This window comes from Caretta caretta, chromosome 10 (assembly GCF_965140235.1).
Source record: "Caretta caretta isolate rCarCar2 chromosome 10, rCarCar1.hap1, whole genome shotgun sequence".
NCBI lineage: Eukaryota > Metazoa > Chordata > Testudines > Cheloniidae > Caretta > Caretta caretta.
The window spans coordinates 11,283,966-11,308,452 of record NC_134215.1 but is presented as its reverse complement, the minus strand read 5'-3'; the positions used below and the strand labels follow the sequence as shown (position 1 = coordinate 11,308,452).

The 24,487-nt window shown below is 47.1% G+C and overlaps 1 protein-coding gene and 1 long non-coding RNA gene across 3 annotated transcripts in view; one reads left to right on the top strand and one right to left on the bottom strand.

Annotated features, from left to right (window-relative positions):
- Window positions 1-3,025: 3,025 nt before the first annotated feature.
- On the bottom strand, window positions 3,026-20,607 carry LOC142073318 (uncharacterized). Its single transcript, XR_012670121.1, has 3 exons — window positions 20,111-20,607; window positions 17,018-17,148; window positions 3,026-3,326 (listed from the first exon to the last, which is right to left on the bottom strand). It is a non-coding gene; the product is annotated as an uncharacterized LOC142073318 (long non-coding RNA).
- The window catches only part of AMZ1 (archaelysin family metallopeptidase 1), an 18,912-nt gene continuing 14,488 nt past the window's right edge, over window positions 20,064-24,487 (top strand). For both annotated transcript variants that reach the window (XM_048866740.2, XM_048866739.2), the window contains exon 1: window positions 20,064-20,171. The gene's annotated coding sequence lies outside the window, so the exon portion shown is untranslated. The remainder of the gene's footprint in view (window positions 20,172-24,487) is intronic.

Sequence of the window (24,487 nt, the reverse complement as noted above, 5' to 3'; positions counted from 1 at the left end):
CTGCAGAAAAATTCAGCTAGTGCTTAGGGATGTTATAAATCTTGTTTAAACCAAAACCTTAGCTGCCTGACTTGTGAATGAACACCATGACACAGCCAGCAACTATTGCATTCCCCACAGTCCTAGGTGCTTGTAAGGGCAGAGAGCCAGCTGAGAGAGGAATTGAAACTGAGTTCCGGCACAACAGCCTCAGCCACTAGGCTCCCCCCCCGGTGTTTGGTTTTTAGAGTTAAGTAGAATGTTTTCTTACTGCACCCTTGAAGAGAAAAGCCTGGTTCACATTGTGTCTCTGTTTCCAGAATGGCATATCCTAGACTTGTTCCAGCCCCCTGAGGAGTTCTGCCTTTACTGCTGAAAAATACCTCGGTGCCAACAAAAATCCAACAAGCAAATTTAAAATAGATGAGCCTTCTACCTTGATCATCTAGTGCTGTCCTATCAGGAAAGAGATCAGTGCCCATGGCCTGATCTGCCTCCTGGCCAGGGTTTACCCTACCTCTGTACAGTGACATCTCCCCAGGACACACTGATCTCTTGGTGAGTCAGGACTGTAAGCCCAAGCCTTTCTTGCAAGGCTGCCAATTTATCAAGCAGATTAAAGACAAGGAACTACTCTTGTCCTGCAGCAAAAGTATCATCCCAATTCCTGAATATATTCTGGTATAACAGAGATTCTCAAACTTTTGTACTGGTGACCCCTTTCATATAGCAAGCCTCTGAGTGCGACCCCCCCCCCATAAGTTAAAAACACTTTTTAATATATTTAACACCAGTATAAATGCTGGAGGCAAAGCAGGGTTTGGGGTGGAGGCTGACAGCTCGTGACCCCCCTCTAATAACCTCATGACCCCAACCCCCAGTTTGAGAACCCCTGTGGTATAGTCTGCCGTGGTGTTGAGAACTTAAGCAGTTTGCCTATGTTGCCCTTCACTCTTGAGCAGCAGTGACCACAGTGCTTTTCCCAAGGAGCCTGCCTTGCTAAGTTCATAACAGACCTCTGAACTCTCAACCCCAATGCAGAGACCAGAGTTCTGCTCAGGTAGAACCTTCAGCAGGGCCTACAGAGCACATAACCTGCTTGTTCAGAAATATGCACACTGAACACACCACCACAACGCTGCAGGTTTTGCTATCTAGCACTTCATTTTTCTAGGTTGGGGTAGCGGGCCCCTTAAATTGTGTATATCCACAGTACTGATGGCAACAGTCGTCATTCATGCTGGGCAAAGGGATTTTGTGGGTATGTGAACAGGAACACGTGCTCATCAGCATTCAGAACACATGTTATGGTGGAGGGAATCCAGCAGTGCCCACACTGCCTTCTTTTGGGGGGGGCGGCACTGGGGAAGCACTGTAGCTTTTATAACTTAGAATGTTAGCTGCTGCCATAGGGAGACTTTTCCATACACACAATACAGCCCGTAAGCAAAATTCCCCATTGCTGTCCGCTCTTAATTTGAGTAACAACTTTAGGCTCTGGCCTGCTGTATCCACATTTTGAGTATCAAAGATGCATCAGAGCAGTTGGATTGAAGCTTATTTCACAGGAGCTTTTTCTAAACACTTGCAGTATAAGTCCTATTGCATGAGCTATGAGGGGATGTGAAATTCTGTGGGTTACTTCTTTTTTCAACAAATTTCAGCACAGCTTGAGAGAAAGGATTTGTCCCTTTAATGGCTCATGCAGAGCCACCAACAGAGAGCATAAGAAAACAAGCATTTTTGGCGACCAGCAGGTCTGCACTGTTATGTCCCTGTCTGTAGAGATGAAGCCTGTTGCAGAGTATGTCTTGGAAATCTGTTAGAATTGTATTTCTTAGTATGCAAAGCCACTGTTCGCAAAAGCAAGTGACAAAGGCCACAACAAAGGTGTTACTGCTGATTCCCCCTGTATAAATTGTAATGCAATTTTTCATAGTGAAACTGCTGAACCAGTTTCCTCCCCATAGGTGGGTGGCTTTTAAAATGTAATTCTGTCACGCATGCCTGTAGAAATGTACATTCTTCACCAGTGATCTGTTTGTATTACATATATGAGACACTTTCGAAATGACATGACATTTTCCTTTAAGAGCTATGGGTTAATGGAACAACTGTATTCATTTATGCTCTGCATTTGACCAGTGAATACAATTGTTTAATTGGGTGGAGAATGTTCTCTGAATTCTAAATAGCAAATTAAAACCCACCAGTGTGTTCCCGCTGCATTACACAGCTTTAAAATGCACAATGGGAAGCAAATAAGGACTTGCCCACACATAAGTTGCATCACTTTTTAACGATACCAGTATGGCTAGACCAGTACAATCTCACCGCCTCCCCAGCGTGGATGCAGTGACCCTGGTATAATTAAAGGGTTGCAACTCTGCTAGTGTGGATGCAGTCATACTACTATAGCTTAGTCCCATACAGGAAGGGCATAAACTATACTGGTAGAAAAGTTACTTTGATACATTTAACTGCATCCACACTGGGGGTTGGACAACAATTTCTGTAAAATAAATTAATAATCCCTAACCAACAGTTGCACCAGCGTAAGCCCTGTATGTAGACCAGGCTCAAGACATTTCAAAGGAACATTTATCATAGCTATAGTATGGTGCTGTGACTAGAACCCAAACTTTAGGTAAGATCCTAGCTTGTAAGGAAATGTATCAGTACATCTGTGCCGCTGTAAGCTTGTAAGTGTAGACATGGCCTCAGCCCTCCAGATGAGTCACACATAGTCTATATGTGAAATAAAATCTCCTTCCGGTCTGATGGGGGCCTATCCCAGTACCCCTCAGTTGGACTTTCTCTCCTGTAGTCCTCCCTGGGCTCAGGCCCTTAATTAGTCCAGCAGTCTTTAAAATGGCCTTGGCCCTGGTATTGAGCCGGGGGGGGGGGAGGGAGTTGACAGTGATAATCAAGGTGGGCCATTTCCAGCAGTTCACAGACGTTCTTGTCAACTGCTAGAAATGGCCCACCTTGATTATCACTACAAAAGGTGTCCATTCCCCCCCACCCCCCACTCTCCTGCTGATAATAGCTTACCATAAGTGATCATTCTGGTTACAGTGCATATGGTAACACCCATTGTTTCATGTTCTCTATGTATATAAATCTCCCCACTGTATTTTCCACTGCATGCATCCGATGAAGCCACTCTAGGCAGCTTGGAAGACCCTCTCCACTGCCCTTTTCTGGGGTGGGTTGTGGCAGAGTCACGAAGCCTCCAGCCAGGGGACCTCACGGCCTGGTCCAGCCCGCCACAATCCCAGAGTCCCAGGCAGTCTTCATTTCTTCCACTTTCAGAAGTGAGGCTCCCGGCTGACTCCTAGGGTATGCTGAGACCAGAGTGAAAGAACTGAATAAAGAGACAGGGCATGTCTAAAGTAGGAAAATTGGTCACATGATCACAACCAGACATTTTTAAACATGACTCACCCTGTCTAACAAGATTTTAGCTGGGACTTCGCACCTAGTGAAATTAAAATGCATTAGCTAACACAACTGATTTTCCTAGTCTAGGCATGTCCCTCCACTAGAATAATCATCATGCAGTGAAGGTACAGTTTAGTGCTGGAATCCATCATTGTCTAAGATAAACCCCTTCCATGAAAGAGGCACAGATTACAATTCGTGTTATATTCTTATAGAAAGCTGCATTTAAAAAAACAGCTGTGGTTGCTAAGTGACAGCATTTGTACAAACCTATCTGTAGCAGGGTGGCTACCCCACTCCTAGAACAGAAGGGTTTAAAAGCAGCCCTGGAGAGGGCTGTGGCTGGGGATGGCTGATTGGGGAAGCAGCCGCAGCTGGGCCACGCCCCAATCAGGCCCCAGCTGGCCTGTATAAAAAGGCTGTGAGCCAGAAGCCCAAGGAGTCTCTCTCCAGACTGGGAGAGAGCAGGACCTGGCTGCCTGCCTGACAGTGCCACGCTGGGGAAAGAGCTGGCTGAGTGGGGGTGCTCCAGGCTGGCAACTCCCCAGGCTGTAGGGCCTGGTCCAAGGCCCATAGAGGTACTGGGAGGCAGAGGAAGGCAGCTGGTCCGAACCCCCTTGCCTATGATCAGTAGCCTTTACACTGATGTCTGCCCCAGGGAGCAGGGGCTTGGTGATAACTGGGAGTAGCCCCGAATGAGACAAGGTGGGGATAGTGGGTTGGGGGTTCCCCAGGAAGGGGAGAGGCAGAGTGTGGGGTACTGCCAGGGGGCAGAACCCCAGAGAAAGGATGGATCACTAGTCTGCAGAGAGTGCTCCAGGCTGGAAAAGAGCTAATTCTCAACGACCAGCAGGAGGCGCCGCAGGGGTGAGTCCGCTCCTTTACACTATCATATTCACTAAACCGAGGAAATGAATCGCTACAACCATCGCAAACGTGAACATGGCCCACACATAATCAGACACGTTCTTATCAAGCACAAAGAAATGCGTATTTCATCATAACTCAACATCCTTAACCCATGGCTGTTCTTTAAAGTTGTTGAGCTGTGAAAGAAAAAAAACAAAGCAGGTCCACAACTCCCACTGAAATCAGTGGCTGTAGGTTTGGGCTCCAAGGTCTCCACAGCAAAAACTGTTAATTTTATTTCATTTCACCCTATTTTCTTGCAAAAATAGCTGGTGCATAAATTTTCAAGATGAGCAGACAACATGGCAAGTTTAGTAGCTATGAGCCATTTCTGAGCAAGAAAGAGACAAAAATCAACATTTCAAATTAGGGGTTTTGCTTGTTTGTGTTTAATTACTTTCAGCTCAACATTCTTGGTGTCCAGGGTCAATCTGGCAATTTCCAGGCCAAGCCCGAGTGACAGTGGGCTCTAAAATAGAGCTTTACAATAGGTCAGGGGTGGCCATCCTGAGCCTGAGAAGGAGCCAGAATTTACCAATGTACATTGTCAAGAGCCACAGTAGTACATAATCAGCCCCCCCCTGCATCACCACCTCCTTCCTGCTGGCATCCCTGCTGATTAGCACCTCCTCCTCCCTCCCCATGCCTCCTGCCGGCTGGGAGCAGCTGTTTTGCAGCATACAGACTCTGGGATGGAGCAGGGAGGAGCAAGGGTGCAGCAGGCTCGGGAAGGGGCTGTGGGGTAAGGGGTGGAGGGGGGACAGGGCCTGGGGTTGAGCAGTGGAAAGTTGGCACCTGTAGCTCCAGCCCTGGAGTCAGCACCTATGCAAGGAGCCGCATGCAGCTCCGGAGCCACAGGTTGGCCACCCCTGCAATAGGTGGTGGTTGCAATCTCACCCCGGGAGAGATTACCCACAGCTTTCTATACAAACTACATTTCACAAGGAAGATTCCTGCAATATTCATGACCTATGAAAAATATTCCAATCATCTCCTAGGTTTACAGGAGCTCTGGGAGACTCATGCTGGTTTCCTCCCTTCATCCCAATTCCCTGAGAGCCTGTTAGATGCCCAATATCCTCCCAGTCAACGTTGATAATGTGATACATCTAAAATACTAAAGATGATTTTCTAAGCCAAGGGATAATTGTGCTCGACAGGGTCTGATCCAGCTGGAGTCTTTTCAGTGACTAACGAAGTCGGATCTGACTCTTAGCAAACAACTTCTCTTCATTTGTTTTTTTCAAAATGGCATCAGTGAGCCTCTTAACCCCAGTCTGGGGTGTGTGAGGAAAAGAGGAAGAAACGACATGAGTAAATCCTCCTCACCAATGAGAGAATCAATCCCTTAGTGTTTCTTGCAGTCCAATACGTATAATTTTATGCACACACAATCACGGGCACTTTATACAAATGTCAAACACCTTTGAAGCCTGGGCCCAGTTTGGCAGTAGCATTTGCTTGGGATAAATAACAAATCCCACCAGCAAGAAGGGCACTTCAATTTCTTTGTCTCAGGAAATCATAGTATTAGACAGCATGGTCTAGTGGATAGTGCACTAATCTAGCACCCATGAGACCTAATTTCTATTCCCGACTGTGCCACTGACCTGCTGGAGCAAGTCATTTCACCTCTCTGTGCCTGTTTCCTCTCACGCCCTTTGTCTGTCTTTCCTATTTAGATTGTTAGCCTTTCGGGATAGGAACTGTCTCTTACATTCACTTGTACAGTGACTGGCACAGTGAGAAAGGGTCCTTTAGGTGCTATCACAATACAATTAGCAACAGGCACACTGCTGCTGAGTTCTCAAAGGCTGTTAGATACTGCAGGCTGTGAAGGGCCTAAATGCTTTAGTGAAACTTGCATTGGTATGGACATGGGAGACCTGTGTAGCAATGCAAATTCACTAATGTAGACAGGTCCTAAGAAAAAAAGCAAGTGTGGTTCTGATTGGGAGATGCCACCTTTCTGAGTTTAATGCCCCTAAAGCAGAGGTGTACAAATGAGAATTACGGGGGGGGGAGGTCAAAATCAGAGTACACACAAAGCTCACTCATCCTGGGTATTATGCATCCGATGAAGTGAGCTGTAGCTCAAGAAAGCTTATGCTCAAATAAATTTGTTAGTCTCTAAGGTGCCACAAGTCCTCCTTTTCTTCCTGGGTATTACGTAACTTCACAACCTCACAGAAAAACCTTGCATGGCTGATGCAGCGGCCTTGCTGGAAGCAAAGATAAGGCACCTGAATTTGTCCACATGCAATAATCAGTGGGACAGACAGGAAGTGACAAAGGAAAAGCACCACCTAGAAGTTAAGGGAAGTGAGAAACTTACAAACAGACATGCAAGCCTGCTGCACATGTACACAGATCCATGTATACAATACCCACACAGGTACTGTATAGATACTACAGCTAGGCATTCAAGCCAATATGAACGTGTTCATCTGTCAACGTGCATCTTTGTGAGTAGAATATACTGGCCTAGTGCATGTGGACATGTTTCCTTCAAGGGGCTGATCCCAGTGTCGATAACAGCCTCCTGTTCTCACACCCCTAAAAACATTCTGTATTGTCAAGGTTCCTTCCCCACTCTGAAGTCTAGGGTACAGATGTGGGGACCTGCATGAAAGACCCCCTAAGCTTATTCTTACCAGCTTAGGTTAAAAACTTCCCCAAGGTACAGACTTTGCCTTGTCCTTGAACCCTATGCTGCCACCACCAAACAAAGAACAGGGAAAGAGCCCACTTGGAGTTGTCTTCCCCCAAAATATCCCCCCAAGCCCTACACCCCCTTTCCTGGGGAAGGCTTGATAAGAATCCTCACCAGTTTGTACAGGTGAACACAGACCCAAACCCTTGGATCTTAAGAGCAATGAAAAATCAATCAGGTTCTTAAAAGAAGAATTTTAATTGAAGAAAAAAGGTAAAAGAATCACTTCTGTAAAATCAGAATGGTAAATACCTTACAGGGTAATCAGATTCAAAACATAGAGAATCCCTCTAGGCAAAACCTCAAGTTACAAAAAGACACAAAAACAGGAATATACATTCCATCCAGCACAGTTTATTTTGCCAGCCATTAAACAAAAGAAAATCTAACGCATTTCTAGCTAGATTACTTACTAACAGAAGTTCTGAGACTGCATTCCTGATCTGTTCCCAGCAAAAGCATCACCCAGACAGATGAACCCTTTGTTTCCACCCCCTCCCAATTTGAAAGTATCTTGTCTCCTCATTGGTCATTTTGGTCAGGTGCCAGCTAGGTTATTTTAGCTTCTTAACCCTTTACAGGTGAAAGGGTTTTGCCTCTGGCCAGGAGGGATTTTATAGCACTGTATACAGAAAGGTGGTTACCCTTCCCTTTATTTTTATGACATGTATGGAGCCAGGGTTCATTATACATGGCTTCAGAGATATACGCACATGACCACAAACCCCAGGTCAACATGGTAAATGTTTTTAATCTTCTTCCCATACCAGTAAAATGAGAGACCCTTCTACATCCCATCCATAAAGGCAGCACGCCTTGTACATCCCCTCTGTATCCCATCCATAAAGGCGGCATGCCGTGGTATGTTCCCCATTGCCCAAATCACTTCTCGCCACTCAAGAAGAAAATCAGAATGCCGCTTACTGCATGGTGCATATCAAAGCTCCGTGTAACACAGGTATCTATGTTCCACAACACGTGCTGGCTAATGCTTTGGGGAGGGTTGTACCTACAGGCATCTGGCTCGACCTCACAGCAATAGCAAATGGAACCAGCTCAAAGATATGCCATGTTTTCTGTCTGCCTGAGGAAATACCATATGCCAAAACGTGGCTGCCCTCCACTCATAACCTTGCATAGCTCAGGCAGGAGGGCATCCTATTCTAATCATCACTACAGACCCTGCAGTATCACAAAAACAAAAAGTCTTGGATCCAATTGCTCTGATTCCCAACTACACAGACACAGGCCCAGCAGGAATGAGGCCTTTCTGCATTTCTAGATTGGGACGGTCTTCTCCTTTGTTTATTACTAGATCAAAGATGTGTCTCCATGGAAACATCTTAGCTCCAACAGTTTCCGTACTGTGGCTTTAGATCCTGCTGCTTACTGTTTTCAGCTCTGTTTTTAAACTGGAGCCTTGAGATTAGATAGGTCAGCATTCACTTCTCTGCATAAATGATTTGATTAGTAAAACTGATCATGTGAGCAGCATACACATGCGTGGGAGTGTAATTAGTACGTGTGCATCCATGAGAGACTGGAGCAGGGCCAAAATGCAAGTGTGCATGTGTTCCTTTACAGATGTTTGTACACTTGTGCGTCTCCCTTCTGATCTGCACAGGGCTACATAAGAGAATGGGAATGTGTGTGAGATTGTGATGGCCCACGTGAGTTTTGAAGCTTGTGAGTTTTTGCATTTGGGTTTAGCTGGAAGGTTGTAATTGTTCTTGTTGCATCTAGCACCTCTCAACGGGATTACTGTACCTTAAAACCACTGGGAAACTTCAGGCTGCACAGATTTGCTGGTACCCACCTACTCACTGGAGCATATTACATCCGTGCTCCCAGGGCTGTTTCCTGTTTGCTTTCAAATTCAAAGTGGTGGTGGATGGATAAAGCCATAAATAGTTTGGGTCTGGGATTGAGGAGACAGCCTGTCTTTCTCTGCTTTGTCCCCCACAGCTGAGATCTAGTTGGGCACTTGACAGGTCCCAGATTTGTCCACTGAGGAGATGAGACAGTGGAGGTGCCTTCTGCTTTGTAGTTTGTCCCCACCTATGGTCTGACAAAGCCCAAGTCATGCAGGCCTTGGAGGAAGTGGGCTGTGAAGGGAGGAGCGCTGGGGGGGGGGGGGGCGATTGCTATTGCTAAATGAGTCCGAAGATGGTAACAGAGACAATCGACAGCAAAACAAAAGTATACAGTGCATTAAATCCTGAGCTGCAGGGAGAAGGGACAGCCAGCGACGTGTATGCCTGTGAATGTTTGTGAAGCTGTGTACATGCTAAAGCTTGGGATGATATTAACCCTTCTTGAGTCAGAAGCAGCATCCATGAATTCTGTACTGAGGCAGCCAGGCACAAGTGAAGGCAAGTGACTTTCTCCTTTTCTTCCCCTTGAAGCCCCAGCTGTCATGACTTACAGACCTGAGCCAGCCCAGGGAAATCAGCCCTAGGATTCAGCGAGACTCCAATTACTTTGACTGAGCCATGCCTGAAACCAAAAGGAGATTTTTAATGTGGTTTAAATTTCTGAGATCTCCAAAAAAAACAACGGCCCAGACTGAAGAAAATTTGAGTCAGTGTTGAGACCCACATTTTAAAATGCATATCATGAGATGAGCAAAACGGGTAGGAGGCATCAAGTGATTTAATGGCTGATAAGAATGCCAAGCCATGCCTAATCAATCCAATTGACTACTGAACTGGATAATGCTCCCAACATTGCTGAGAGACGGATCCTGGTCCCACTGAAGCCAGTGGGAGCCTTACTATTGCCTTCAATGGGCACAGGAGCAGGCCCTTAATTACCAAATACATTTTTATAATCACATTAAGAAATTCCAGAGTAAAAACTGCTGTGTCAAATCAGGCTGCCAACACACAGCCTTATCCTAGGGCACAGGCAGAATACGCTACACAGGAATGAAATTCGCAAAAGCTGTACCCTGCTGTGTCTTATGGCTTCATTATAAAACAGAAAGCACAAAAACGAAGGGATCTGTTGGCCTAATCAATGTTCTGAGTACTCTGACTGTGATAACAAGAGTTACAGTCAATGGGGGCCAGGCACATACATTTTAAAAGCAGAGTATTTTGTACTCACATGTGCTGTATTAATTCAATCTGGTTGCAATGATTGCACCTGGGCATTATGCACAACACCACACCAAGCACATCACCACTGTCATTGAGCCAAGTGCAAACTAAGGTGTAGGTTAATCTTAAGGGAAAATAACAGCCTCACTTACATCAGGCCACAAGTGAGGTCAAAACAACGAAGACACTCAGACTGAAAGTGCGACAGGACAAGGGTCTGATCCTCCACTCTTGCACCTTGTATGGTCATTTATATCTGCACCGAATGCACGACGGATGTCAAAATGCTACACCGTGCAAGTGATTGGAAGATTTTGGTTTAGTAGCATCTTGTCCACCCCCGCCCTTTGCATAGATGTAAATAACCACACAAGCAGCAAAGCAGGGGAGAAATCTGGCACTAGGGATATCCTGCATATAATCAGTTCTCCAAACATCTGTGCAGTAAAAGAGCTAGAAGTACTGATCTTTCTCAGTGTCTACAAACAGCTCTCCTCAACTCCTCCATTATCTCACCTCAAACCAATTCTTATTTCACAGTCAGCTTTTCATCACGGTTCATTTCTCAGTCACAAACCTCTCTTGTTAAACTGAAATTCTTCCATGAACGGTATTTTGTCTGACTAGACAATTTCCTGTAATAAACTTCTTGTGTTTCCACCTGAGCTGGAGAAAAACTCTCAAAGGAAGCTTAGAGCAGGGACATTGTTAGGCAGAACCCATCCACCTGCACAATATATACACCAGTTAGTTGTACGATCTGAATTTCATGAGCTCACTTAGTCAGGACCTTACTGTTTTATTAAGGGATGCCATCAGCGAGACAGTCCTAGAGCTGAAACATTACAGTATTGGTTACCAGTTGATACTACATACTCTGAGTAACAAAACCTAGAAGAATCTCAAACACTTGTTTCCTTTAGTTAAATAACCTGTTCTATCAGAAACAGCTTCTTTAACGCAACCCTCTGAAAAGGACAGGATTCCTCTAAGAATTTCTCTGCACTGAAGATCAACTATCAAACACCAGTACTTCAAAGGAAACATGTATCCTGCCTGTCTCAAATTAACCATGTTCTACTTAGCATCTCTCTTTTTATTTTTGGTTGAGGTATTATTTCTGCTGTCTTCATAACAGACCTCTGCAGAATCCCTTCTATGTGCAGAGAAACTTCTCAGAAAGTATATGGAGTGTCCAGTGATCACTCAGGCCCAGTACTTAAGGTACTTGGGTGTCTAACCCTAGATATAGGCACCTAAGTCCCATTTTTAGGCACCCCTACAATTCACAAAACCCCCATTCGGCTGTTGCCTTACCCAGTGGTGGCTAAACTCATGTGGAGCCTAAGGTTTTTGCTATAAAAGTTCATAGAATCATAGAATATCAGGGTTGGAAGGGACCCCAGAAGGTCATCTAGTCCAACCCCCTGCTCAAAGCAGGACCAATTCCCAGCTAAATCATCCCAGCCAGGGCTTTGTCAAGCCTGACCTTAAAAACCTCTAAGGAAGGAGATTCTACCACCTCCCTAGGTAACGCATTCCAGTGTTTCACCACCCTCTTAGTGAAAAAGTTTTTCCTAATATCCAATCTAAACCTCCCCCACTGCAACTTGAGACCATTACTCCTCGTTCTGTCATCTGCTACCATTGAGAACAGTCTAGAGCCATCCTCTTTGGAACCCCCTTTCAGGTAGTTGAAAGCAGCTATCAAATCCCCCCTCATTCTTCTCTTCTGCAGGCTAAACAATCCCAGCTCCCTCAGCCTCTCCTCATAAGTCATGTGTTCCAGACCCCTAATCATTTTTGTTGCCCTTCGCTGGACTCTCTCCAATTTATCCACATCCTTCTTGAAGTGTGGGGCCCAAAACTGGACACAGTACTCCAGATGAGGCCTCACCAATGTCGAATAGAGGGGAACGATCACGTCCCTCGATCTGCTCGCTATGCCCCTACTTATACATCCCAAAATGCCATTGGCCTTCTTGGCAACAAGGGCACACTGCTGACTCATATCCAGCTTCTCGTCCACTGTCACCCCTTGGTCCTTTTCCGCAGAACTGCTGCCTAGCCATTCGGTCCCTAGTCTGTAGCTGTGCATTGGGTTCTTCCGTCCTAAGTGCAGGACCCTGCACTTATCCTTATTGAACCTCATCAGATTTCTTTTGGCCCAATCCTCCAATTTGTCTAGGTCTTTCTGTATCCTATCCCTCCCCTCCAGCGTATCTACCACTCCTCCCAGTTTAGTATCATCCGCAAATTTGCTGAGAGTGCAATCCACACCATCCTCCAGATCATTTATGAAGATATTGAACAAAACCGGCCCCAGGACCGACCCTTGGGGTACTCCATTTGATACCGGCTGCCAACTAGATATGGAGCCATTGATCACTACCCGTTGAGCCCGACAATCTAGCCAGCTTTCTACCCACCTTATAGTGAATTCATCCAGCCCATACTTCCTTTAACTTGCTGACAAGAATACTGTGGGAGACCGTGTCAAAAGCTTTGCTAAAGTCAAGAAACAATACATCCACTGCTTTCCCTTCATCCACAGAACCAGTAATCTCATCATAAAAGGCGATTAGATTAGTCAGGCATGACCTTCCCTTGGTGAATCCATGCTGGCTGTTCCTGATCACTTTCCTCTCATGCAAGTGCTTCAGGATTGAGTCTTTGAGGACCTGCTCCATGATTTTTCCAGGGACTGAAGTGAGGCTGACTGGCCTGTAGTTCCCAGGATCCTCCTTCTTCCCTTTTTTAAAGATTGGCACTACATTAGCCTTTTTCCAGTCATCCGGGACTTCCCTGGTTCGCCACGAGTTTTCAAAGATAATGGCCAATGGCTCTGCAATCACAGCCGCCAATTCCTTCAGCACTCTCGGAGGCAACTCGTCCGGCCCCATGGACTTGTGCACGTCCAGCTTTTCTAAATAGTCCCTAACCACCTCTATCTCCACAGAGGGCTGGCCATCTACTCCCCATGCTGTGATGCCCAGCGTAGCAGTCTGGGAGCTGACCTTGTTAGTGAAAACAGAGGCAAAAAAAGCATTGAGTACATTAGCTTTTTCCACATCCTCTGTCACTAGTTTGCCTCCCTCATTCAGTAAGGGGCCCACACATTCCTTGGCTTTCTTCTTGTTGCCAACATACCTGAAGAAACCCTTCTTGTTACTCTTGACATCTCTGGCTAGCTGCAGCTCCAGGTGCGATTTGGCCCTCCTGATTTCATTCCTACATGCCCGAGCAATATTTTTATACTCTTCCCTGGTCATATGTCCAACCTTCCACTTCTTGTAAGCTTCTTTTTTATGTTTAAGATCCGCTAAGATTTCACCATTAAGCCAAGCTGGTCGCCTGCCATATTTACTATTCTTTCGACTCATCGGGATGGGTTCTCTAGGCACCCATGTTTCCGCCTCCAGGCATGAGCACTGCTGCCTCATTCTAGACGTCGGGACCCCTCTGTGCCGCCTGAGCTCCAGAGCGACCCACGGACTGGAGGAAGACAGACAGAGGATCATCTATCTTGCCTACGGGGCCAGTAGAGGAGGAGAGGGCGTGCCCCTATAGCCCTTAGCCCAGCAGTTAGGGTATTCACCTGGAATACAGGAGATACCCAGTTTAAGTCCCCCCTCTGGCTGATGAGGAGAAGGAACGTGAACAGAGATCAGCCACCTCACAGGTGAGAGCGCTAAACCTGAGGCTATGAGTCTTCCTCCATCTCTCCTACTGAAGTTGTTCCACTTTAATTAAAGATTAATTGGACCAGAGAGAGAGAGAATCGCCCTCCAGTCCAGTGGCTAGGTCCCGTACCTCAGAGGTGGTGAACACCTGATCAAATCCCATCTCCTTATCAGGCAGAGGTGGGATTTGACTGAGGGTCTCTCACATCCCAAGAGAGTACCCTAAACCCTGGGCTAATGGTTTTAAGGGAGGTCATCCTCTTCCTGCCAGCCTACTTCCCCCTGGCTACCTAACCTTCTCTCACAAGAAAGTCCTTTGGCTTCCATAAGCTGCCAGACTCCAGGAGAGGGTTCTCAGCTGTGGATTGTAGCCAAAGATAGGCACCTCCCAGCAGTCTGGATTTAAGCACCAAATTCTGAGAGATGGGCAAGGCTTAGGACACACCCCTCATCAGCATCTCCCATTGGCTGGCTTTAGCAGCTCCCCACCTAGCATGCTGGCTTTTGGGGATCCCACTCTTAGGCATCTATCACCCCCCCCCCACCCATGCATTGTACAGGGAGCCTAGGTGCCTAACTCAGGCTTTGTGGATCCATTGTTGTTCCAGGGATTTTCTAGGCATCTAAAAGTTAGGTGTTGCAATGCCCAGGTCCCTTTGTGGATCCAGGCCTATATACTTGCAAGAGCTCAGCTCTGTGTCCCAGTCCAAGTGTTCTGCATAACAACAAGAACTTCACAGCACCCCACCCAGACTCTCTGTCTGGGACGCTTAGTCCTTAAAAGGCACAGTCCCCAATACGACAGAAAGAAAAGGAGTACTTGTGGCAACTTAGAGACTAACAAATTTATTTGAGCATAAACTTTTGTGAGCTACAGCTCGCTTCATCAGATGCATGCAGTGGAAAATACAGTGGGGAGATTTAATACCACAGGATACACATAACAGTGCCCAAGCTGTAAGATTCCGTTTTCCCCACCTACAAATCCTAAACATTACCCATCTCCCCCACCCCCAAAACTGAGTGTCTTATTAAGGGATTGGTACTAGGATACAGGATCACCTCAAGGAGAGCGATCAGACCCAAAGTATCCACCTCTTAAAACACATCTTGTGAGGAGCTTGGATACTGCGCTGATGCCATGGTATAAGAACCTGGATCAGTATTGGGCCAGATTCTGAATGGCACCTCTCCAGAGGTACAGCCCAGGGTGGAGCAGAGAAAGCAAAGATGGCTTTAAGCCTCCTTTGGGCCACTGGAATTCTGAGCCTGACTGGAGGCATATTTATTCCCCAGCATAAATCAGAGCAGACCCAGAGGCTGCTCCGATTTAAAATAGCTTCCCACAGCTGCCTATAGATCCCCATTCCACCAACCCAGCAGGAGAAAAGCGATCTCTAGTCACACACCCTCTTGCTCTACATTACAGGCTGTACAGGGAACCAGGACAGGCTTCTCTCTCTCTCACACACACACACACACCCTGCAGTAGGTGATATCAAAGAAAACAGCACTTAATACATTTGCAAGAGACAGTCCCATGCATCAGCAATCCTCAAAGAGGCATTGGGCTTTGTAGGCCTGTGGTGCACACTAGCTCCAGGACACCTGCATTTTCGATCTAATTCACTAATTGGCAGAAGGGAAAAAGCCATTTATTCACAGGTGGGAGATTAGCCAAGGCTTACAAATTGAACTGCCTCTTGGATTGCATGAGTTCTGGCCCCTCTCTGGCAGCACGGTTGCAGACATGCACGTCCACACCGCAGCCAACATGGGTTCTTTACACTTGCCATGTCCATTACAGAAATTAAACCCAGAAGATTAAATGTCCCCTAAAAACAAACAAACTGGGACAGAACAATGGTCCATCTAGCCCAGTATCCTGCCTTCTAACGCCTCAGAAGGAATCAACAAAACAGGGCAATTTCATCCCGTCGTCCAATCCCAGTTGGAAGTTGAGGGACACCTGGAGCATGGGGTTGTGTCCCTGACCATCTTGGCTAATAGCCATTGATGGACCTATTCTCCAGGAACTTATCTAACTTTTTTGAACTGAATTATATTTTTGGCCTTCACAACATCCCCAACGACTCCCACAAGCTGATTGTGCGTTGTGTGAAGCAGTACTTCCTTTTGTTTGTTTTAAACCTCTTGCCTATTACTTTCATCAGATGATCCTTACTTCTTGTGCTAGGTGATGGGATAAATAACAGTTCTATTCACTTTCTCCACATCCTTCATCATTTTATAGACCTCTCTCATATTCCCCCTTCGTCGTCTCTTTTCTAGGCTGACCAGTCCAAGTCTTTTTAGCCACGCCTCTAATCATTTTTATTGCCCTTCTCTGTCCCTTTTCCAATTCTAATATATCTTTTTTGAAATAGAACAACCAGGTGTGGGCATACCATGGATTTACATAGCAACATTATGATTTTTCTGTTTCATGATCTATCCCTTTCCTAATGGTTCCGAACACTGTTAGCTTTTCTGACTGCCTCTGCACACCGAGCGGATGTTTTCAGAGAACTACCCACAATGACTCCAAGATCTTTCTTGAGCAGTAACAGCGAATTTAGCCCCCATCGTTTTGTTTGTAAGTAAATTGGTGTGGATTGAAGTTAAATGTGGGTCAATAATATTATTTGTATTATGGTGGCACCTGGAGTAATCAATCTGGATCAGGGCCCCATTGTGCTAGACACTAACACACATAGCAAGAGCTTATTGTTCAAATAGACAAGAAATGGGGAAACAAAAGCACAGAGAAGAAGGGATTTGCCCAAGGTCACACAGCAGGTGAGTAGGAGAACTGGGAAGGTCTCCTGACTCCCACATCAGTGTCCATCCACTAGTTCATGCCACCTCTACTAATGAGGGTCCGTTGAGAGGTACCGTTCCAAGAAGGGTTTGTCACTTTCAATGTTTTTCAAGGTTGTTTAACTGCTGGTGACTCCAACAAAAGAGTAGTCCTCCAGACATCCAACATAGCACTTTAGAACTTCATGCCAGGGGAATTTCTCCGCAGAAGCAAGTGATCTTAAGGACTTCAATGCAAAGTCTAAGGATCCTCCACCTAATGTTTTCTACTGACCTGGAGCAAATTCACATTTCATCTACCTTTCCTAAGTCCATGTGCTGGTCCTAGTCTTTGTGGTGTTTAAGCATGCCGGGGGAAAAGATTGTACCTGTTGGGTGGCCAGATCTTCAGTTGCTGTAAGAATCATGTACCACGTCAGTCATCTCCCAGACTCAGACTTCCAAGATTTCTGGTGGTGGCTTTAATTTGTTCCTGGATTCAGGCTCCCTACACATTGGTCTAAGAGGAAACACACACAGAGCTGGCTACAGCACCTGACACACTGGCATCTCCCGTCCACCTTGTGGTGATCACCACCACGATTTTACAGTGAGCTCAAGCATCTCTGGGCACAATGTCCGCGACTGGTTTAATAAGTAAGGATCAAGTACACTTCGAATCCAAAGAGAGGAAAAAAGAGTGGATTGGGTGCACAGACTGCCCAGTCACTGTCTGACAATATCCACTCTGAAAGGAAATAGCTGCTGTTCCAGCTAATCACTGCCCTGCAGTTAACTAGGTGCCTCTGCTAAGCCAAGCTTTCTGCCGAATCAGGTACCACTGCCAGGAATTAAATTGAGTTTGCAGTGGAGGAGTTTTTATTTTCTATTAAATCAAAGAAGGGCCAAGTCACAGACAAATTCTCCTGGATGAAACTCACCATGGAGTATGAGCTGACCAGCAACTGATGAGCTGTAGCTTTGGAATGGCACCTAGTCTCTTGAGGTTTGTAACAATGCGGCTTCCATCTTAGAAAGAAATCATGGGGTACGTTTCAAAACCCGCTGTAGTGAGTCTCGGACCAGGGGCTCATGTGACAGCACTAAAAATAGCTGTTCGTAGAGGTTCAGGATCAGGCTGGAGCTCAGAATCTGAAGCCTGGGGAAGAAGGCGGGTTTTGAAGGCCGAGCTCCAGCTCAGTTCACATCTACACTGCTGTTTTCAGTGCAGTAGCCTGAGCCCTGCTGAGTCCACAGACCTGGGCTCTGAGACTCGCTGCTGCAGGTTTTAAACCCCAGGGGTAGACGCACCCACGCTGAAGGTCTTGAAGGATAACAGAATGGCACAACTGGCAAATTTACCAGCATCCTCATCCCCAGAAAACATCCATTGCACAGTCAGCTCCAGAGGAAAAACAAACACATTGAGCCTGATCCATGGAGGGCCGTGAGTCAACATAGCTCGTTGGAGATCACGAGAGCAATGGTACTTGGGCCAGAATTTCACCTGCTGTTAGAGTCCATATCCCAGATCTTGTCTCCAGTACCTCCCTCTCTCTCTCACATGGTGTGAAAACAGGCCATGGAATGAGCCTTCTCTTCACTGTCACTTCTCCCTTCCACTAGCTCTAGCATTCAGAGCCTCACCCCTCCGTCCCTATAGCCAGGATCAACACCCTGCCTAAGCCACCTCTCGATTTATTTCCTTGCTCTCTCTTGTGTCTTGCGCACAGCGGAGGGCTTTTAAGTGTGGCAAGGACTGGAGGAGTGGGGGCTGGTTTAATTACCTGGGTCCTCTGCAGTTTGTTAACTCTTTGCTGCCGTTACCCAGTTTGTGATTTCTGCACCAAGGGCAGGCAGCATTAAGAGGACTGGGCCATGGAGGGCTAGAGAGGGGAGTAGTTCTGCCTGTCGCCTTAGCCAGGCCATGCCTTAGGCTTTGCAATGCTTTGGTTTGGCTGCTCTGATCAAGACAGAGCATTGTACATGGCATCTTGTCCTTTTCTGGGACCACACTGCTTGCACCAAGACTGAGCAGTGCCTACCAAGCTCCTGTATTGCCCGCAGGTGGCACTTTGAACTCTGGCAGCATTTGACCACGAGCCACACTTCGGCAACGTATACTGTGGTGCAGCTTCTCCTGGCAACCCTGCCTGCTACTTCTGCCCACCTTAGACGGAAGGACAAGGCCCCAATCAGATGCTTTCCCTTTCCTTCCCTGCCTATTAGCTTGCTAACGCCCAAGTGGGGGGGGGGGCAGTGTCCTGAAGAGAGACGCACCACAAAGAGAATAAAGCAAGAAATGAGAAATTGATCTCGTTTTTTTAACATAAGTAACATTTTCTGGAACAGCTATTAACTGACTCAGTGTTCCTGGCGTAAAATAATTCACAGGGACAGAGCATAGCCCCCAGTCCATGAGGGACAGAGGGTGGGAACGGTCCAGTGTATATTAGAGCTAAATGCAAACACCAGCTTTCACACTCCTGAGGAAGTGATCTTGTGATATGCTGCAGAACCAAGTATTCAGAGCACTGGTCTCCAGGCAGATGTGGCTTTGTTCATTTCTCATTATAAGATGGAATTCAAGAGGGCTCTAGTACTCCTGGGCATCATCACATTGCTTAGCCCCAGGCTCATTCAGGCATACAGCTTCTTTGCTCTTATCCATCCCCCAGTCCCTGATCTACACCCACAACTATCCATCAGGGCTAGGACAGAATTGAGACTGTCCACCCTGGCCATGGTCAAGGCCATCCCAGCCTAAAGCCCTGACTTGAAAGCCCCCTCCCTAAGGCTAACAGGAGATATTGCTTTCCCCACACTGTTCCACCTCTTCCCCCATCATCCGGGCTGATGCCTCCCTGGGTGGAGAACAACCAGGGCACTGCTCTTCCACTGGACCAGGGATGCGGGGATGTCCTGGAATGACTATCAACCTGCCCTTCCAGGGATTTGTAATGGCCCCTTAGTTACTGTGTCCTTTGAGAGGTAACAGTGATAAAGCAAAGCCCCCTCCACCCCAGCCTGATGGAAATGCTCTTCTGACGCACCACAGATCCGAGCCAGTAGTCCCGAGGATCCCCAGGGTCAGCTCAGACCCCATACACTGACGCCAGGCCGTCTGAACGGCACCCTAACAACCGCAGCAGCGCCGATGTGAACAGACCCTGCTCTCCAGCCGGCTGCCCTCGGACCCTTCGGGGCTGGCGCTGAACTGCGCTCCCCCGAGGGCTGAAATCGCTGCCGAGGCGTGCTCCGGGAACCCGAGCTGCACGGGGGAGACCTTCCCCCCGCCACCCGCTGTGGGAATCTCCCGGGCGCTTCGTGGCCGGCGAACGCGGCCCGTTTCCTCCCAGGGAAGGCGCAGATTCCGCCCCCCCGCCCCCCCACGCGGGTCTCGCAGCACCTCCTCTCCGCGGACCCCCCCCCCCCCCAAGAACAGACGTCACGAGTCCTGGAGCCTCCCCATCCCCACTCACCACCGCGTGTCTCTCGCCTCCTCGCCCGCTGCAGACAAGGCGCCGGCTGCTGCTTCCCCAGGTACGTCCCGGCCTGTTCGCGCCCCGGATCCGGCTGCGCTGCCGGGGGCAGGACGAGCGGAGGGCGGCGGGGTCCGCCCCTCGGCCATCGCTGACGGGGCGGGAGAGAAGGTGCCGCTCAGGTCCGGGGGGGAAATGCAGCCGCCGTCTCCCCCCCCCCCCACCCCCGCGGGGGACCAGGGCCGGGGCCCCCGTGCTGCAGCTAAGGGGAACACACGGCGGCGTGCAAAACAGTGAGCTCCCGCCCCTCACGGGGAGAGCGGGTCACTCGCTGCCCTGGGCGGGACCCCTCTGCAGCGAGGGGCTGGCGTGGCCACCGCAGGCTGTTCTCCACCCCTGGGTCCCTTCTGCTCAGTCTCGGCCGGGCGCCGGAGGGTCTGTGCCGCCCCTCGCTCCTTCCCGGCCGGCGTGCCCGGGAGTCCCGGGCCGCCCCCTGCCTGCCTGGGCTCCAGGCTCTCAGGGCTGGAGGCGGGATTAGGAGCCTGGTGTAGCCCAGGCGCCCTGCCCTGGTACCTCGGTCCAGGAGCTGCTGCAGGGGATGTGCTCCCGGTGCCTGGCTGCTGGCACAGCGGTGGGGCAGCGCTAGGGCTTAATTTGTGCCAGAGCGGAGGCCCGGCCCCTCTCAGCTTGGCAGTTCGCAGCCCAGGCACTGGGCTTGCTGCATCAGTTATGAATATTAAAAAAAATTGCTTAAGGGCCAGCACCTCTTTCATGACACGGTAAGCAAGGAGCAGCACATTCCAGGGTGTGGGTCAGACTCAGATGCCCGGAGCCTGTCACATGTAGGATTCCCGAGCCCCAGCAGGGATCAAGGCAAATGCTAGCTCCTTGTATGTAAAAGCCCCCTGATAGACCTGACAGGGTTGATGGGAAACCACTCCCTTTGCTGCCAGGGGACAAGGGTTGTGTGCAGCGTATCTATACAATACTCCTGGGGGCTGTGTTTTGGGAAAACAAGAGGCTCCTTAGCCTCTCCCAGGGTAGAGGCTTTTCCCTACAATAACGTTAATACAAACATTTATTAGCCTCTCCTGGTAACTACAGGAGCTGAACGTTGCTGCAGCTCTGGGACTGACTCAGTAAAGGGGAGACAGGGGAGGAATTGTTGCATTGTCAGTCCAGGTCCAATGGACTGAACCAAACAGGAAGCCACCATGAGCCCAGAGGCTCCAGTTGTCATCAGAACAAGCATGTGCTTTTACATTTTCAGTTTATTTAAAACAATCCTTTGAAGATATGCCTTATCAACTATGCTGAAGGGATTTTATGCAAGACAATGCAGTCCAGTGCTTAGAGTACCAGGCTAGACAAGATCTGGGATTTTAGTCCCAGATATGCCTCTGGCTGTGTGGCTTTCGGCAAGTCACAGCAACTTGGTGTGCCTCAGTTTCCCAATTTGCAGAATTGGTAAAATAACTCAGCTTGGTGCAATAAGCAAGGATTAATGTTTGTAAAATGCTTTGGGCATCAGTACAATGCATCTACATTTAAATAAAAATGAAATGTTACCATAACGACTGTCAGGGGGATAAGTCAGAGCACAGACATGTGTATGTTAAACCATTATGATAACACTGCAATTTTATTTAAACTTTTAAAATGTTCAGGAACCTACTAGGGTCCACCTGTAGAAGCATTAGGTCTATCTGCATGTGTGTAAGGAAGACTAAGGTGCCCTGAGCGGTGAATGATTTGCACTTGGGTACTTCTCCAGCAAGATTTTTCTATTAAAAAAGTTCTGCTAAATGATCTCCCTGTTTGTGTGCACATTCGGTTGCTCAGTTATCAGTTACATGTGAAAGAGCAATAGTTTGCATGGGACGGGGGATTGCTCTTGTCCCCTTTCCATACGTCTATATGCTCCCTTAGGTCTTCCAGTCCCCGCCTGACTTTGCAGGATATAATACACATAGCATTCTATCCACTGACAACTTTACCCCTCTCCTAGTTTTTCTGAAATGACACCCTGATATAAAGTAGCCAGCAATATCTCCTATAGGAGCAAGGAAGGGAGAATGCAGTCACACCACCACCACATACATACACATGGTAGCATTTTCAAAAGCACATAAGTAACTTAGGCGCTGTTGAAGGTGTTACCCATACACATTAAAATGAGCACTGGAAGAAATAGCCTATTAAAAACTGAATGAAATGATTTACTCATCAGTTCTTTTGGTGACTATTGGGTCCAACACTATATAAAATAGTAACAGTGACAGTAAGTCCCCCATTTCATTCATCCTACCTGCTGGAGGATTGTGAGGCTGTAATTAATGTCTGTAAAGTATTTCGAGCTCATCAGACGGAAGGTGCTATAGAAGAGGGTAAAGAATTATTATAACATGATCCATCGGGGAACACAACATATAAAACCCTAGAGAGAGAAGAATGAAGTTAGGGTAATGGATCTGCTTAATACATATTAATACCCGAAGGAGTCTGTGTTGGAATCTACCCTTTTCTAGAAATAAAACAAAGCAAGTGGCTCCCCTTGAAACCATTCACTAGACCTTATCTGCATCTTTAGGCACCTAAATACTATTACAAATCTAGCCCTTAATCCTGCAAACCTTTACTCATGAGGCATATTTTTCAATGCAGCTAGATGCATGAGGATGATACAGTAAGAGCTTGGATGATTCCCTTCCCCCCTGCAATAATAAAACAGACTAATCTCAGCTACAGTGTGACAGGTAAATTGTCTTACCAATAATGCATATCTATGCATGGGAAACCCTCTCAGCCTGGGAATGACTCATGCCAGGGAGACTAAATGAAGCATCTGTTTCAAAGTGACAAACATTTATAATGTCTCCAGGAAAATAAGTCTGAGTAGAATCAGGTGGTAACTGTGGGGACAGGACACTTTAATTTACCCTTATGGTATGAAGCACACAAGGCCCTGCACCTTCTGTAGCCATTCACCCCAGTGCAAAGTGGTTGCAAAATGACACAGTCCTGATTGGGTGGTACTTTACATTGATACAGTAATGATGAGTTAGGCTCTGGTGCATTTTATTTTCTCCTTGAGTAGAGGAGCCTGATCTTGCAAGGTGTTGAGTGAGAACCATCAATTTCCTCTGAAGCCAGTGGGAGTAGCAGGTCTTCACCACCCCTCAAGATTGAACCCAGCAGAAAATTTGTACTCCTTTGACCTCAACAGCTGGGCCCACTTAGTGCAGGATGCATCAGCCTAAACATGGGAGTATGTGTAAGCAAGTACCACCTGGGCCAGGGGAATGCGAATTTTGTTTGCATAAGGGTTAAACACCCTGGCTTCTCTTAGTGCCCTCCCTTCCTCTCACAGACCTTGACTCTCTATATATCAAGAGTTCAGCCTCTTAGTCAAAAAGTCTTTTTCAATACATGTCAACAAACAAATTGAGAAAATTGCCTTCGGCCTTGCATCTTCCTTTGTACTGGAAATAAGAGGATTATCTGAAAGCAGCAGTAGCAAGCAGTGATTGCAGATCTTGGGAAGGGACCTACTGAGTGATTAGAGCATTTGCTGATAATTAGCTAATGTTCTTTATATGCACTCTGGGCTTTTCATTTAGGTTGACAGGCTATGAATTTTCTGCACTATGACTGCTTATTTACAGTAGAACACATAATTTAACCAATTAATCAGTTTCAACAGACTCAGCTAGCATCCCTCAGATATTCAAAGTGCCTAGTTAAATTAGTCTCCAAACACTTCACAGAAATTCAGAGGGGAAGAAACAAAATCCAAAAGATTCCTTCTCGGAATCTGAAATCCATAGTTTGTATGAAAGTGAGTAGAATGATGTATAAAAGAAACAGCTTAGAGGGTGGTTTTTAAATGACCTAAGCCCAGGTTAGGGCTAGATCATGGAAGAATGCTGAGACAATCCCATGAGGTTCTGGGCATTTTTTCTCCCACCAGACCAACACTACATATAACCTATTCTCCCAGGGTCCAATGCTGTCTCCTCTCAGTACTTGTGCTGTTTTATTCTACAGATGTTCTCAATTATGCCGTTACTGTCACCTCCAAAACACATCTATCCTAGGGAGCAACGTCAATATATTGAGAATAATTTACAGAATTAGAACAAGAATAATTCATAAGTAATTGTCAATTACAGGGAATAATTTATAGGTAGCTGATTTACAAAGAGAATAATTTATGAGCAACTGAATTGCATGTAGAACCATTTACGGATAACTGTCAGCTCTGGAGGGAATATACTGACTATACCCAACTGAGAGATGAAGCTGTATTTTTAGGGAGCATTCCTGGGGAAAATATCAACCATTAGAATAAAGTTCAAGTCACAAACTCCCCAGCAA